General features: G+C 47.9%; 1 protein-coding gene across 5 annotated transcripts in view; it reads left to right on the forward strand.

The window, feature by feature from the left end:
- ZNF423 (zinc finger protein 423) overlaps positions 1–14,456 on the forward strand; it is a 262,272-nt gene that overhangs the window by 134,419 nt on the left and 113,397 nt on the right. The window contains exon 1 of one of the 5 annotated variants that reach the window (XM_062586170.1): positions 3,781–3,867. The exons of the other annotated variants lie outside the window; for them this stretch is intronic. The gene's annotated coding sequence lies outside the window, so the exon portion shown is untranslated. Of the gene's footprint in view, positions 1–3,780; positions 3,868–14,456 lie in introns of those variants that run through there. 5 annotated transcript variants of the gene reach the window in all.

Below are 14,456 nucleotides of genomic sequence, written 5' to 3' on the forward strand. Positions count from 1 at the left end.
GTGCGGGGAGTGCTGTGTTGGAAATACAGATATCATACAGGAGAAAAAGAGGTTTTAGGTATGAAAATACGGGTTTACCAGTCGGACAGCTCCTTAACCGTGGCCATCGTGATGAGTCTGCTGTCATTCTCATTTTCTGTGATAGTTTTTTTGTTTTATTTTCCAGAAAAGATCAAGCCATTAGTAACCATGGTGGAGTGGGTGACAGAGACTGTAGTTTAAAGCTGCACAATTAAAAATAAGTTTCTTTAAAGCCCTGTATTCTGTTTATAAAAATAGATGGTGAACATACGGCACAACATAAAAATCCATGTGGTCCTGCAAAAAAGTAGAAAGCACTTTAGCCTAAAACAGATGTGTGTAAGAAAACTCCTAAATGTATTTTTTATTTTTATTTGTGTGTGTGTGTTTGTGTATGAGGGAGATATTTTTGGTTCCTGCTAGGCTTCTTTGCAGCAAAGCCCCTTTCTAGAATTTACTTTCCTTTATTAGAGTTGCAGCTCAGCTTTGTGTGGGCCTCTGGGGGTTTTGGCCAGCCGTTGGCAATTTCTCTCAGACACCCAATTACCCCTGACGTCAATGCCGTCTCTCCCATCTCCCTTGGGTGCCCACATTTTTTCCTTTGTAACACTAATAGCTGACTAGCTAAGTGCCTGTTATTTCCTTGGCAGAAGATTTGATTGTGTTTTGGGCCGGATACTAAATCCAAAAACTATGTAAAAATGTCAATAGGTGAGTGCACATTGATTTCGGTTAGTCACAGTGATATTTGAGCCCCTTTGGGGGCTCTGTCTGGGGAAGTATTTTACAAGAAAGATAATATAACAGAAAATTACTGGAGCTGCACAGGTCTCGGGCGGCTTGCGGAGGGGCCTGCTAAGTTTCTGTAGAATCAACAAATGCTTTATTAATCTAAATCGGCGGTTTTGCTCCTTCTTCTCTTCGGAAGGGTCGGGGCTCTTCCCGGGGCCGGCGAGCGGCGGAGCCCGAGCCCGAGCCGCGGCCCCGCCGCCGCCGCCGCCGCCGCCGCCGCCGCCGCCGCCGCCGCGGGCGCGTTGCGCGGGCGCTGCGCTGCGCTGCGCTGCGCTGCGCTGCGCGGGCGGCGCCGCCTGGCCGCGCCTGATAAGGGCCCGGCGCGCGGGGCCGGCCCGGCGGGGCAGCGCCGCTGGCAGCGCCGCCGACACGCGGCCGGCCGGGCGGGGCCGGGCCGGGCCGGGCCGGGCCGGGGGGAGCGAGGGCTGCGAGCGGAGATAGTGGAAATTGATTGAATCGGAGCAGCGGCGCGGGCGCTCGCCGTGTGTGTGTGGGGGGGTGCCTCGTCCTTTCTCCTTTTTTCCCCCCTGCAATTAATTTTTTTCCCTTCTCTCATTTTCAAGCTGAAGTATCCGAAGAGCCCAGGTTGCGCTGTGCACATCCTGCACTAAAAGATAATAAGCACATGCCCTCTTCAGCTTTTTTGGGGGAAATTCAGGCCAAGAAAAGGCAGAATTAAATAAAATGAAACCCCCTTAAAGTTGCAAGCGTGACTCCAAGCTCATCTGAGCCTGCTTCTAAGGACAAGAAAAATCAATGTCTTTGCCAGGTCGCTGGGCTGTGTATTTGCTGCTTACAGGGGACAATAAGTCAATTTTGCCCACAAAGCAAGCGTGTAGCAACACTAGGGAAGGGAAATGCAGCAGGACTGTGGTGTACAACACACACAGAGTGGGTGTTTCTCTAGCTCTTTTTCCTCCCCTATCCCCCTCCTCCCCTCAACTTTATGCCCTGTAGCACAAGATGCATGTAGAGGAAAAACAGAGATTCATGCTGCTGGTATTTTATACCACTTACTCTCCAGGTTTATTTTAGCCATTTTTTTCGCTCTTGCAACCTGTCAACTAGAAATTTTATTTTTTTTAAGGAGATTCCCCTATGTAGTGTTCAGAGGAGTAGTAATTTGTGTACTTTAAGTAAATAAAACCTTTTACACTCTTTATTCTTTGGAAATGGGAATCTGAAAGCAGTAAAATCTTACATCAGCACAGCATGTAGAGTGCAGCATACCTAATAACTAGTAAACCATTTTTAAAAGTCTTTTGCTGGATCGGACATGGTGCTTAATATACAGTGCTGTGCCCTGCCTGCTAGGTAATTAGTATTGAAGGGGAGAAACCTCCCCTGGGGACCATGACACCATAGACCTAAACTAGCATTTTTTCACATGCCATTTTCCCCTTCCTCATCATTATTATTGTTATTTTTTCTTTTTGGGTAGAGGCCATTTCTTTGCCTGTTTTAAAATTGTTCTCTAAGAAGTAACAAGCCCGTGGAAAGGGTATTGGATATCTTAAATGAACCTTAGAAGTGGTTACAGTGTATTCTAATTCTTCTCATATAGACATTCTGCATGTTGGGTAGGCAACCAGGCTACCAATGCCAGGTACGAGTAGTCCATCACTGGTTAGGAAAAAGCCCCTAGCCTAGGAAACAAATACAGACCAGGGATTACAGCAACCCTTTCTTGCTGTGATTTTCTTGGTTCCTCTCCCAGAACAAGTGTGTCTGTGGAAGAGCTGGTTAAATGGACAGGTTTTACTTTGTTGGGATGTTCTTCTTGATTTTATCGCGAAGATGCTGGAGTTCTCACTGGTGCTCCGTCATGTTTTCTCCAGAGTGGCAACAGGAGCTTTCTTTGTGCACGGGCTGAAGTTCACTGGATTTGTCTCAACTCCTGAAATGGTGGAGCATTTTTTGGCTATTTGGGCAAGAGAAGGGGATCCTGAGGCCCCGAGCCCTTTGGCTGTGCGAATAGCTGATACCCTATCAAACGGACTGGCGGCTCTGCCCTGCCAGCAGAGCTGGTAATCTGCCTCATCGTGGCCACTGCTTATAAAAGGGCGAGTCAGCTGTGAAGAAAGAAGACCTTCTCGAAGGTGCCATATAAAAACTTTGGCCTTATGCCAGTAGGGCTATTGCTGACCAACTTTTGGCAGGCACTTGGCGAGGATTAGAGGGTGCCTGTGTGGCGAGAAGAGCATCTTTTGCTTTCTCTTCATAGGCTTGAGAGCCTACGGGGTTACTGCCATTGACCTCCCATCTTTGCAGCTCCAGGTTCCGATATAATTAAACTCACAAATGTAACGAGGTCACAGGCCTCTGCCTGGTCTCTTGCTACACGAGCATGACTGTCAGGGCAGCACTGGCCTTCTCTGCCTTAAAGACAACTGATGAAGCAGCCGGGGCCGTGAGGTGCCCTGTTAGAGCAGTGCTTGGGCACCCTCGTTTCATCCTCCCCCCGCATTTCCAAGACTGACCACTGCTCTTCATCGGCTGGTGTCAGAAGTACCGAAAACCGTGTGGAGAGCAAGTTCCTAAGTGGAACGCGCTCCCCCAAGCGCGGCTCCAGCCCCGCGCGCCGTGGCGCCCCTGCGTCGGCCCAGCGCCGGGAGGCCGCGCGGATGGGCAGCGGCCGCGGGGCGCCCTCCCGACGGCCGGCCCTGCCCTGCGGCGCCGGGCGCCGCGCGGGGTTTCCGAAGAGCCCCAGGAGAAACCCGCTGGACGCGGTTTCTGTGCTGAGGGGCAGCGCGAGGCGGGAGCCGGACGCCCGCGTCCGGGGCCGTCCCCGGGGCGCGGAGAGCCGCGGCTCGCCGGCGGGGGCTGCGCCGCGGGAGCGGGCCGTCCGTCGAAGGGGGCACGTCCGGACTGCAGAGCGAAAGAAGCGTCGCCCGCGGGCCGCCCAGCCCCGAAACGAAGCGCGCCCGCGGCGGTGCGTTTCCCCTGCCTCCCGCGCGGAGCGGGGAGCCGGGCCGCCGCGGGGAGGAGGAAGCGCAGAGCCACGCGGCCGGGAGCGGGTCCCGCCAGCCCTCCGCGGTGCCGCGGGCGGCGCAGGTAAGAGGCGGAGGCGGGGGGGGCTCAGAAAACTCCCCCAGGCTGCTCTTCTGCAGCCGGCAGCGCGGTCACCTCCGTGATCAGACGGCGGGGAGGCAGCGAGTACCTGGTGGAAGTACTTGGGTACGCGGCGGCTCCAGCTCTAGGGCTGCGCGGAGCCTTTTGTCTCTCCCGCTTGCACTAAGGTGCTAAGCTCATCGCGTAGCCGGAAAGGCGCGGGCTGCCCTGGCCTCGGGGTGCGCTGCAGGGTCTGTTTTCGGCAGGAGCTCGGCCCCCTGCCCTCCCGACGCGCTTTGCATGTCTCGGGTTGGGGGTTCCTGAAAGCGGAAGGTCTCACTAGAGGTCAGGAAGTTGCATACAACAGCTTTCTGCCTGCTTTTTTCTTTCTTTTTTTTTCTTTTTTTTTCCCCTTTCCTGCAAACTGAAAGAGATTTTCATTAATTAGACTGGAGATATAGGGGGAATTACACTAACTTAAAGCATATACCTCAGATGGCCTGCACGGCCCTCCTGAGAGCCTGCTTCTCTCCAGCGACTCCAGAGGGAACTCAGGCTCCTAACTTCAGATATTCTGAAGCTGTACAAAATTGGGGTGTTTAAGAGACAGTGAGATTATCCCTTCTCTGTGCTTCAGCTGTGAAGAGGGGCGAATACTACTGTTTTATTGAGATCTGTGACTGGAAAAACATTCTCTTGTAACAGGAGCAAGCTGTTGCCCATAGGCCATCACTTTAAAATATTTTAAATAGGGACATCAGTGTGGCATCTTTCTCCTTTGAGCTTCAAATAGAGCTTCAGCTGATGAACAAAGACTTAAGATTTCTTTTAAAAAGTGACTTTTATCTAGATTCCCATTCTTTGCCTCAGAAGGCAAACTGTTTGCTGGGATAATGGATAAGGGAGGATTTATCCTTCAAAACAGAAGGCTGTATGTTAAGATGCTGTAAAGAAGAGAGTCATTCAGTGAGAAACAGACTTGTATACTTGTTTTGCCAGATCCTAGCTTTTAAGTGGGCGGCGGGAAAGAAACAACATAGTAGGGTATGACCGGGGTGAGTGGATGCAGGAGGAGAGCTCAGGGGTGCCGGCCGCTTGGGAGGCGGCAGGGGGTGAAGCACGGGAGGGAGCAGGAAAGGGAAGGCTGGAAGGAGGAGAGCAGAGAAGGGGGCTCTGACCCTCTGGCAGGGACGTGGCATCCTTGTCGGTGAAGCAGCTCCTGCTTTCAGGAGTCGCTTCCCGTGGCTGCGCAGCCCAAGGCTCCTTCCATTCCCGGGCGCGCAGCGAAGGCACTGCCAGACAACAGCGTCCCTAAGGCGCAGCCTGGTTTTCAGGTGAATGTCCTGAAGTTAGGATTTGAGGTTGTTCTTGCTGGATAATTCGCAGAGCCTCACTCGAGGCGCAGCCAGAGCATTACATGTGCCCCAGAGACTCGAGAGGAAACTCTCCAGGTTATTTTAAGTTGGTGCTGTGGAAGCATGCAGGAATATATCCAAGTTAAACGTGAAGGGAAATGGTCAGATTGGTTGCAGATTTCATCAGATTTATAGTTGCAGAAACCTCACATGAGTCTTTAAAAATGTTTTAGATTTGAAAAAAATAAAGGCTCTAAGCAAAACTAGTTATTCAACTTCCAGTATGAGAGGGCAATTTCAGTAAAACATGAGTTAATTTACATATGAGAAGCTGTGCCTGTACACAAATACAGTGTTCTGGCAGTGTGCAAAACAATTAGGAAGCCCCAAAGTTACGCTTTGTGTTTCGGTTGTACGAAAGTGCACAGGATAGTTGTGATGTTTCTCTTCTTTGAGTCCACTCCTGCCTAATGAAGGTGTGTTAACTGAAGGATGTATCTAAAATCTTAATTTCCTGATCTTGAAATACGCCTTCAATTCACCCAGGTCTTGTAATTTTTACAAAGTTTGGGGGTTCTTCACCCTCTCTTTTATATTGCTTGTATAGCCCTGTGTCGTCCTTGATCTTGGATATGGAGCTGGTAGACAAAACAGTTGGCAGAGATAGTGAACAATTTCAGGGAGGGATAGATTTATATGGTCTGACCATAGAGATGCAGAAAAGTAGAGGAAGGGACGGAAAGATGATTAGAGCAGTGTTGAAATCGGGTGGCTGATGGGTTGTCTGCCACGGGAAGGTGACAGTAAGGGCTAGAGGTAGGAACAGGGAACATGAGATGGGCGGTGGGCTAGCAAGAGGAGGGTCAGAAATGGCAAAACGTGTGGGGAGGGAAAGAGGGGAAAGGCCTGATAAAGGTAGGGTGGGTCCAGAGCTGCGACTAAGAAGTGAAATCGTGAAGGCCAAGATGGTAGACTAAGGAGAAGAAGTGAGAAGTATAAGCATGCAATGAGTCACTTCAGCAGAGGATAACATCTCCCACACGTAGAAAACCAAAAATGTAGGAAAAGGAAGAAATAAATCGACTCAATTTTAATTTACTTCGGGCTGGGCAATTTTTCCAGGCACCGAGCACTGCCCTGCCTTCTTTCGCAACATCAGCTGCTGCCTCCTTAACTCTCGGAGGCGCTGCCGGAGCATGGGGCTTGCGAAGCAAATGTCCCTCTTCTGCTGCGGCAGTGCTTGTCCTGTGATGCACAGGCTTCCAGGAGCTAGTTCATTAGCATCAGCTTTCTGTCTGAGAGTGGTAGTCTGGAAAATTTGCACTAATTACTGTACATCTTTCTATCCTATTGGAAATAGATCCATTCCCAGGAATTGGTATTGTGTGAGTTTCCAGGTACGTGTTCTCAAACATTATGTAGCTGTGATCAGATGACAACCTGAGCACACATAACAAGTGCAGCCTTACTGGTTCGTTGTGATAAAAATCAGCAGTGTATTCCACGTGAACAGTGTGTTCAGTTTAGAATTTATTCATGATGCTTCCAGATGAGTAGTCAGCTTATAAAGTATCCTCCAAAAAAGATGTGATTACTTTGTCTCCAGTCTCCCTGTGACTTCTTCGGAGTAGCTTCAAAATAAGTTTGTGGAACAGTTTATAGAGAAGTGACCTTTATACCATCCCTTCCTGCCCAAATTACTCTGTGATTGTACAATCCTAAACACACACACACACGCAAAGTTGTTTGTGGAATGTGAAGCCTGAGCTTTTTTTTTGGTGCAGTTTGAAAGGCCTTAATGAGCAGTACTCTGTTCATGCAAGGTTAAGTGAGAATTAACCAGGTGATTGAATTCCACAATTAAAATCAGAATTCCACAATCCCAACAGCAAATGTTGCTCAAGTTCCCTGGGATAAATAACTCAATTAGCTCTACAAGATGCCTTTCTCTTGAGTTGGAGTCAGAGACTACTTTAGGACTTCCCTCACTTTGCGGCAATACCCAAGGGCTTACAGAAAGTGAGACAGGAAAAGGCACACATGCTCCTAGTGACGGCAGCTTGAGCTCATTAGTTTTGATTTTTAGATACGCTGGCATTGTCTCAACAGCCTTCTTTCACATTTATGGCCTTTCCAGACTACTTATCTAGGGGAGAGGCATGCTTTTTGTTCATGCTTAGCTTTCTTCAGTTGTGAGTGACATTGAGCTCAGAGCCCAGGCAAAGCCCATCGTTGCTCATGAGCTGGTGGCTACGCAAATGCTAATCAGGTAGTTCCTGCATCTACTGTTGAAGTTGCAAAAGAAAGACAGAAAGTGGAGGTAACTAAAAATTTTTACTTTTGGCAGGTTGGGGCAGCAGTCCTGTTTGACAGTCCCACTGTCCTTTTAAGCTCCTTTGCATCAAAAATATCCAAAGTATTAGAAAATTATTCCCTCCCATAAATGAGCGTGTAGGTCTTTTTCTTATGGGGTAAAAAAGATGAGTCTTACTCTGTATGGCCCCTGTCACTTTGCTCTCCAGTTACATTATTCTTGTGAATTCAGCCTGGGGTGTGTTGAAAGATTATTCAGCCTCTATCAGTGCATTTCATGGGACAGTCTATGGAAAATCATAGCACAGAATATTGGCTGAAGAGCCTTCACTGCTGACTGTATTTCCCCCAATACAATTCCCTGTTCAGTGCTGAGGTTTCAAGAGGCTTTGAGTATGCTGGTTGAGCCTCCTTTTGAACCCATCATGGATCAGTCTTTGTATTTTTTTTCCTTTAAAGTTTACTTCCTTCCTTATGGCAGCCATCTTTTGCCAAATGAGTAAGGCACTCCAGTCTTTCCTGGCATTTCCCCTATTTACTACCTTCCAAAAAGACTGAGATGGCCGTATGACTGCATCACAGATTTTCCCCGGAGTGATCTCTGATTTCTTTTCAATCAGTTCATTTAATTGACCGTGTTTATTTCCCTAGCCCTTGTGGCTCCCCGAGTGCAGCTATTCTTCAGAAGCTGGATATTAAGCATCCTTTTCATGTTTTACCTGGAGACTTTCTTAAACCATCTCATCTGTTCTTAGCATTTGGGGCTAAGCCCAAAAGGGAAGCTTTCTCAGTCAAAAGGCTATCTAAATGGATAACTTGATACTTTGAGACCCGCTACAAGGAGGCAAATGTCCCAGTCCCAGTGCTTCTTCCACCAGATCTCTGGCAGCTTTGAAGGCTTGCTTGGGCAAGCTTCCCAACTTGGATGTTTGCAAAACAACAAATGGCAACTCAGTACAACATACCTAACGTATTGCTTAGATGTAGAGGCTAGGCATGATGCCCACTTAGGAAAGCAGCTTTGTAGTCTATATTTACTTAATTTAGTCCTCAGCTCCTTCCTGAGGATGACTGTTGACTGCGTTTAAGTCTCCAAGAGCAAGGAACTGGTGGAGGCAATTTCCATGAGAAAGAAGATGAAGTAACTTGGCACTCACTGGAGTAAGGAGGCTAAATTGCTACTTAAATCATCCTTACTGCTTGTCTAAGGAATTTCCATGCTGTAAATAGGATGGGGAGAAAGATATTTTTGTATCCTGTGTTCCCCTTTTTCTGGATGTTGTCTTGGTGATATTAGGTGCCTTCTTCAAGGTACATAAAATTCTGTTGAATGCTTTTAATGCTGTAGTTTGGCACTGAATATAAACCCAAGCAAACTGACCTGAGGTAGGAATGTGTTTTCCCCTTCAGTTACTTCTGTCTGTGTCCATTTCTAATATTTATGTTAGCAAATGCAATTTCTTGGGAACATCCTGGAGCTACTCTCTTCCTAAATCTTTTAAAAAGTGGTAACACATTATTATTTCCTAGAAAGTGTGGTCAACTTACATATGTATTTTTTAATCATTGTCCAACTTTTTCTTTATACCACTTATTTTATCTTTTAAAAATAAACACAAGTCAAAGGTAATTAGGGAGGAACATACTGTATTTGAAACCAAAATAAAGAGAAGTAAATGCTATGATCTGTCATGCCAGTCAGTGGTCAAATATCCAAATTTTAATCTTGACTGTTGAGTTAAATAAAAAGAGATCCTTTTAAATAACTTAACACTCCTGTATTCATGAAAGATAAACTTGAATATTTGACTTCATTGCAGTAATACAGCTGGTTTAATTTTTTATTATTTTTAAACCCTCAGCCAGCATGCTGGAGTAAGTTATTTGCAGTATATTTTTAAAGTCCATATTGAAATATTAGCCATAACTGTCTGCTGTGTATAAAGGGGGAGGGGGATATGTTTGAAGTTTAATCATGCTCCTACTTACGCTCAGTCCCAGAGCAATCCTTTTTTCTGCTGCTGAGCTCAAACAGCTAGTAGCCAGGTTTGATCTGCTGCCCCACGGAGCAGTGCCCTATGTGAATTTGAAGTTTTCTCAACCCGGGAGGCCTGCAAATAAAGCCTAGCCTCAGGTAGCCTCCTCTCTCCCTCCCCAAGCAGCTCCCGGGGCGCTGCCTGCAGCAGTCCTCCCCAAATCGTGTCAGGCAATTGCTAGAGACCATCTCCACCGCTGCCCCTCGGAGCTCTCCTTCCCTCTCCTCCCCCTGGCATCAGGGAGGAGTTTGGGAGTCCAGGAGTCCTATTTGACTTTAATAAAATGAAAAAAAAAAAAAAAACAAGCGGAGCAGTTTGTAGGGAACTGGCACAGACTGTGGAAACAGGAGCCACAGCAAGACAAAACCCAGTGGCCTTCAAAACTTTTTTCCCTTCTTTTTCACCACATGACTTGGAGGATGTGGACAGTAATTAAAGGACCCCCTAGTTCCTCATTTTCTGTGCCTGTTCCTTTGATCTGGTTTGTGTCGGGTAGCTATTTTCATTGTTCCTGTCTTTTCTTTTATTCTCCCCCAGGCCCTTTGATGTGAGCAGTGATGATCTTTAATTCCAGAATAGGAGATGGGCAGGATAGCCGTACTGGCCTTACATAATGCATTTTTCACATCTTATTTTTAAACTTGAGCATAATAGGTGCAAGTCGGAGCCTGGGGAGCATTAACCCTTTCCACACCGGGGGACCGCAGAGGTGGTTAACAGCCCATCCGTTGTGGTAACGGCAGGTGGGTTAATCTGCTGTAGATGCCCGCAGATGCGTTTGCAAAAAAGATAATTATTATTGTTTTTGTTCAAATATGATGGATCTCTAACTGTAATCTGGAGGGAGCTTGTCCTAATTGTTCCCATGTGGGAAAAGTGTGCTGAGAAAGAACAGTAAAGCTAATGCAGTTATTCTGACTGGCTTCACTCGGCAGCGCGGTGGGAGTGAAGCACGCTGTTTATTAGTGTACGTTAATAAACTATAAGGGACAAGCTGCGGGCGGTGCTTTATGAACTGTTAGCTCAGGTAGGATGGACAACAATACGGAGGTTATTCCCACAGGAGGAGGGGAGACGGGCTGGGAGTCCTGACGGTTGTCCTGAGACCGCCGCGGTCCGGCGGAGCTCCGCGCGCGGCAGGTCGGTCGCGCGCCGTGCCGGCGGAGCGGCGTGGGGCGGCTCGGCCCCGGCAGCAGCGGGGTGCCGCGGCACGGGTCTCGGGGGGCACCCCGGCACCCCTGCCATCGCCGCGGGCCCCGATCCAGCGGTCGGTGCCGGGCGGGGAGGGCCAGCTTCCCCGCGGCAGAGGGGTGCCCGGACCCCCCGAAATTGAGACGCCTTCTGCTTGGCCACCCAAGCAGTGATGTTTGGGTATTTTCTCAGGTTTTCAGAAGCGCATTTAAATCTAAATGGGCAGCAATTAAAAAAATACACATACATTGTCCCTCTTTTCCTGGGAGACTTAATTTGAGGCAAAATACAGCAAGTTACCAGTAAGAAAGAACAAAAGAAGGAGCAGTGAGGATAGAAAAGGTTAACTGCGGTAATGGAAAAGGGGATAATATGCAGTTTGATGTGTCTGGTTATATTTTGGTTTAATATCTGTCTTTTTATCTCCTATTCATTATACTTATGTATTTGCACACACCCCTCTCCGTGTGAAACAGTTTTTTACGTGAATTTACACCCTAATGACGCCAACACTTTTAGGGGCATAAAACGTGTGCTGTGTTTGTGTAACTCCTAACATAACAGCTGTTTATTAGATATCTTTTAGGGCGATTCTTATTGCATGTTATGGTCCTGGACCAGCAAAGTGCTTAAGCAGATGCCTAACTTCAGCACGAGGCTGGACACGTGGGCTTCGCTCTCGCTTACAATTGGGCAAACACTTAAACACTTTGCTGAATCGGGGCCAAGACCAGATGTAGTAAATACCTATAATTAACTTTGCTAAATGGCTTACAATATGCCACTTGTTTCCATGTGCTTTTAAATTTCCCATTTGATTATTATTTGGGCTGAACTTTTGTCTGTTTGTCCTTGTCTGATGGTCTCTGTCTCTCTCTCTTTCTTTTTTCTTTTTTTTAATTCAGCAGAATTCCTTCAGTATTTTTCTGAATTATGAGCGAAGGAGGGAGAATCCTCTTCCAGTTCTTCCAGTACAGCTCAGCATTAGTGCTAGTGGTTTTGTAGCGTGGTGATCCAAGGACATACAGGAAGCGAGGGTTGTTGGGAGAAGTAATATTTCACTGGAGCAGCTTGTGGAGCTGGAAAAAGTAGACAAGGTTTTGTGCTCTGGCAAGGGGACGTGGAGCCTGTAGTCTTTTCCGACTATATCATTTAATCTAACGATGAAAGCTTACGGGGAGATGAAATTTCCTTTCTTTAGACGGGGCAGACCAGGCGGGGGATTTGGAAAGGGCGAAGCCAGCGTTAGCAGATTCCTAGGTGAGCACCAGAGCCCTTTCGCGAGCTGGAAGGCAAACGCGTGGCCCGTTTCAGGGCTCGAGTGCGCCCGGCGGCCTCTCCGTGGGCTCCAGCAGCTAACGCAGCCGCCTTTTTTGCGGGGACTGGCAGCCGGGTGGCAGACCTCTGCAGCTGTGACAACTTGCCGGAGGGAGGCTGCCAGTGTCTCGTGGCAACTTGCCTTGCGAAAGCCTCCAAAATGCCTCCCGTGATATTAGGCGCAGGAGGGAAACACAGGTGTGAGGAACGTTCACAGATCCCACGAGCTCCACGGCTCTTGGCAGCTTCGGTGGCTTCTGTATCGTCGCATAAATTGTAGCCCCCCGTTTGCAGAGCGCGTCTGGTGTCACGAGGAGGGCGAGCTGGGGGCCGCAGCGCCCGGCGGGTCCCGCGCGGGCAGGCCCCGCGCGTCCCGCTGCGGAGGCGGCGCCCGGCCCAGCCTTCCGCAGCAGCTCCTGGTTCCCGGGGACGGCGCGTTTCGCGGCGCCTGGAAACGAGCATCCGGCGATCGATGCTGCTTCCGCTGGTGGAGGGCGCTTGAGAGCTAGGTGGCATCTCAGCGAGTCCAACCTTCCTGCGTGGGTAGAAGATCTCATAGTTTTCTGCCTCTCCCCTGGTTAAGGAGCTTGATATACTGCTGTTTAGTGCTAGCAAATATTTAATGGCCAACGTTACTCTAAGACCAGTTTCAGCCTCTGAACACCTACTTGTCTGCTGGTTTGTTCGTCCCTGACCCTGTGCCTTCATGTTACAGCAACTTTGCTTCTTCTGTCTGCCATAAATCAAACTTGCTGTGACTGGCACCTTGGGATCCCACGCTTCAAACATCTCCGTGGGGTCAGCGCAGTACTCAGGAATTGAGGAAATGCGAGCTGCTAAATTTAGACGTAAGGAACGTGCCCGTTCGGAGTGCATTGAGCTGTGGCTGTGCTGCTACATGGCAGTTTCCCTGCGAGCCGGCCTGGCTTTATTTGTTGCTCGAAGGGAGGAGATTTTAGTTAAGCTGGAACATTTGATTTGCTTGCTTGAATTGTTTCTGATTAGTGACTAAGTGCAAGGTTAAGCTATAATAATATATCCGTTGTAATAAAATGGTGTTGGTGAGTGATACATGTGGCTAAAAGGAATTAGATACACTAGTCTATTAAACAAGTATCAGTTGGAAGTGCTTTGGAAATAAACGCATAAAATAGATAAACTAAGAATTAAAAGCAAGCTTAAAGGATTACTTTTTTAGCTTTTTATGGGGCTAAATTTTCTGTCATGAGGCTGGCGTATTCTGACAAGCAAAGTTTCCAAGGCCACGTGGCTGAAGTCTCGATAAAAGAGAAACCGGTTTGAATCGAGCGATGACAAGGGTTAACGCCTCGCTGAGTTTCTGTTGCAGTAAGCTTGTGACAGAGCCGGGGACTAGCCAGAGCTGAAAATAGCAAATGCTACTGGGCCTTTGCAAATCTCAGCCTAGGCCGACTTTCACGAGTTTCATGAGGGAGTCTTTGTACTCTTTATTTGACCTTCCCTCCTGAACTACAAACTTTTTTTGACTCAGGATAGGTCAATAAAATCACTGTAATTTGTAGATTTTGTGACTTGATAGTCGCAATAAGGCTGTTTTAGTTCCAGATTTGTATCACGGTTTTCTGCACTCAGGGCTTTCTGCAGGCTGTACTCCTAAACCCCACGAAACCCGTGCTGACGTGGTGTGATTTAATGCACTGTAAACTACACAAGAGGGCTCAGTTTCGTATATGTGTAAAGCTTTTGTATAAGTTTTTTTTAGCGGTGTCAATAGAAAAGTTGAACTCAAAGTTCATTCGGATGTTAGTGGAACTTGAAGCACGCACAGGTCCAGGCTGTTTCATTTTGTAGGAACATACTCCGAACAAACTTCGCATGATTCAGAGCTATGTATCATATTCCACAGATGGGGAAACTGAGGCACGAAGCTATTAAATTCATTTCCCGCAGGCTCTGGGAGAGCGCTGCAGAGCGCGCAGCCTCCCTGCGCTGCCGCGCGTGCGTTGCATCCTGCTCCGCACTGCCTCGGGGTCTGCAGGTCGCCAATAGTTTGTCAAAGTGATTTTCTGTCTGATCAGTGGGGAAAGGAACTGATTTAAAATGGCAAAGCTGGGGAAAAGCCTTCTCTTTTCTGGCAACAGCAGCAGGGAATGTGTTGTCACGTTCCTCCACTTACCAAACAAATAAATAAAACTGCAAAGGAGACAGTAGACTGAAAGAAACCTAGAGTCCAGAGCATCTGTTTTCTACTGTATTTGTTTCCCTCATCTCTTTTTATAATTTACATCCAAAACATTAAATGATAGATTTTGGCAGAAGCAAATATATACAGTGGAGGTTAATGGTCATGTAGCAGGGAATAAATAAGGCCCCTCCAGCCTGCTTCGTTCTCGCCCATGCA

The sequence above is a fragment of the Rhea pennata genome, chromosome 13, assembly GCF_028389875.1.
Source record: "Rhea pennata isolate bPtePen1 chromosome 13, bPtePen1.pri, whole genome shotgun sequence".
Lineage (NCBI taxonomy): Eukaryota > Metazoa > Chordata > Aves > Rheiformes > Rheidae > Rhea > Rhea pennata.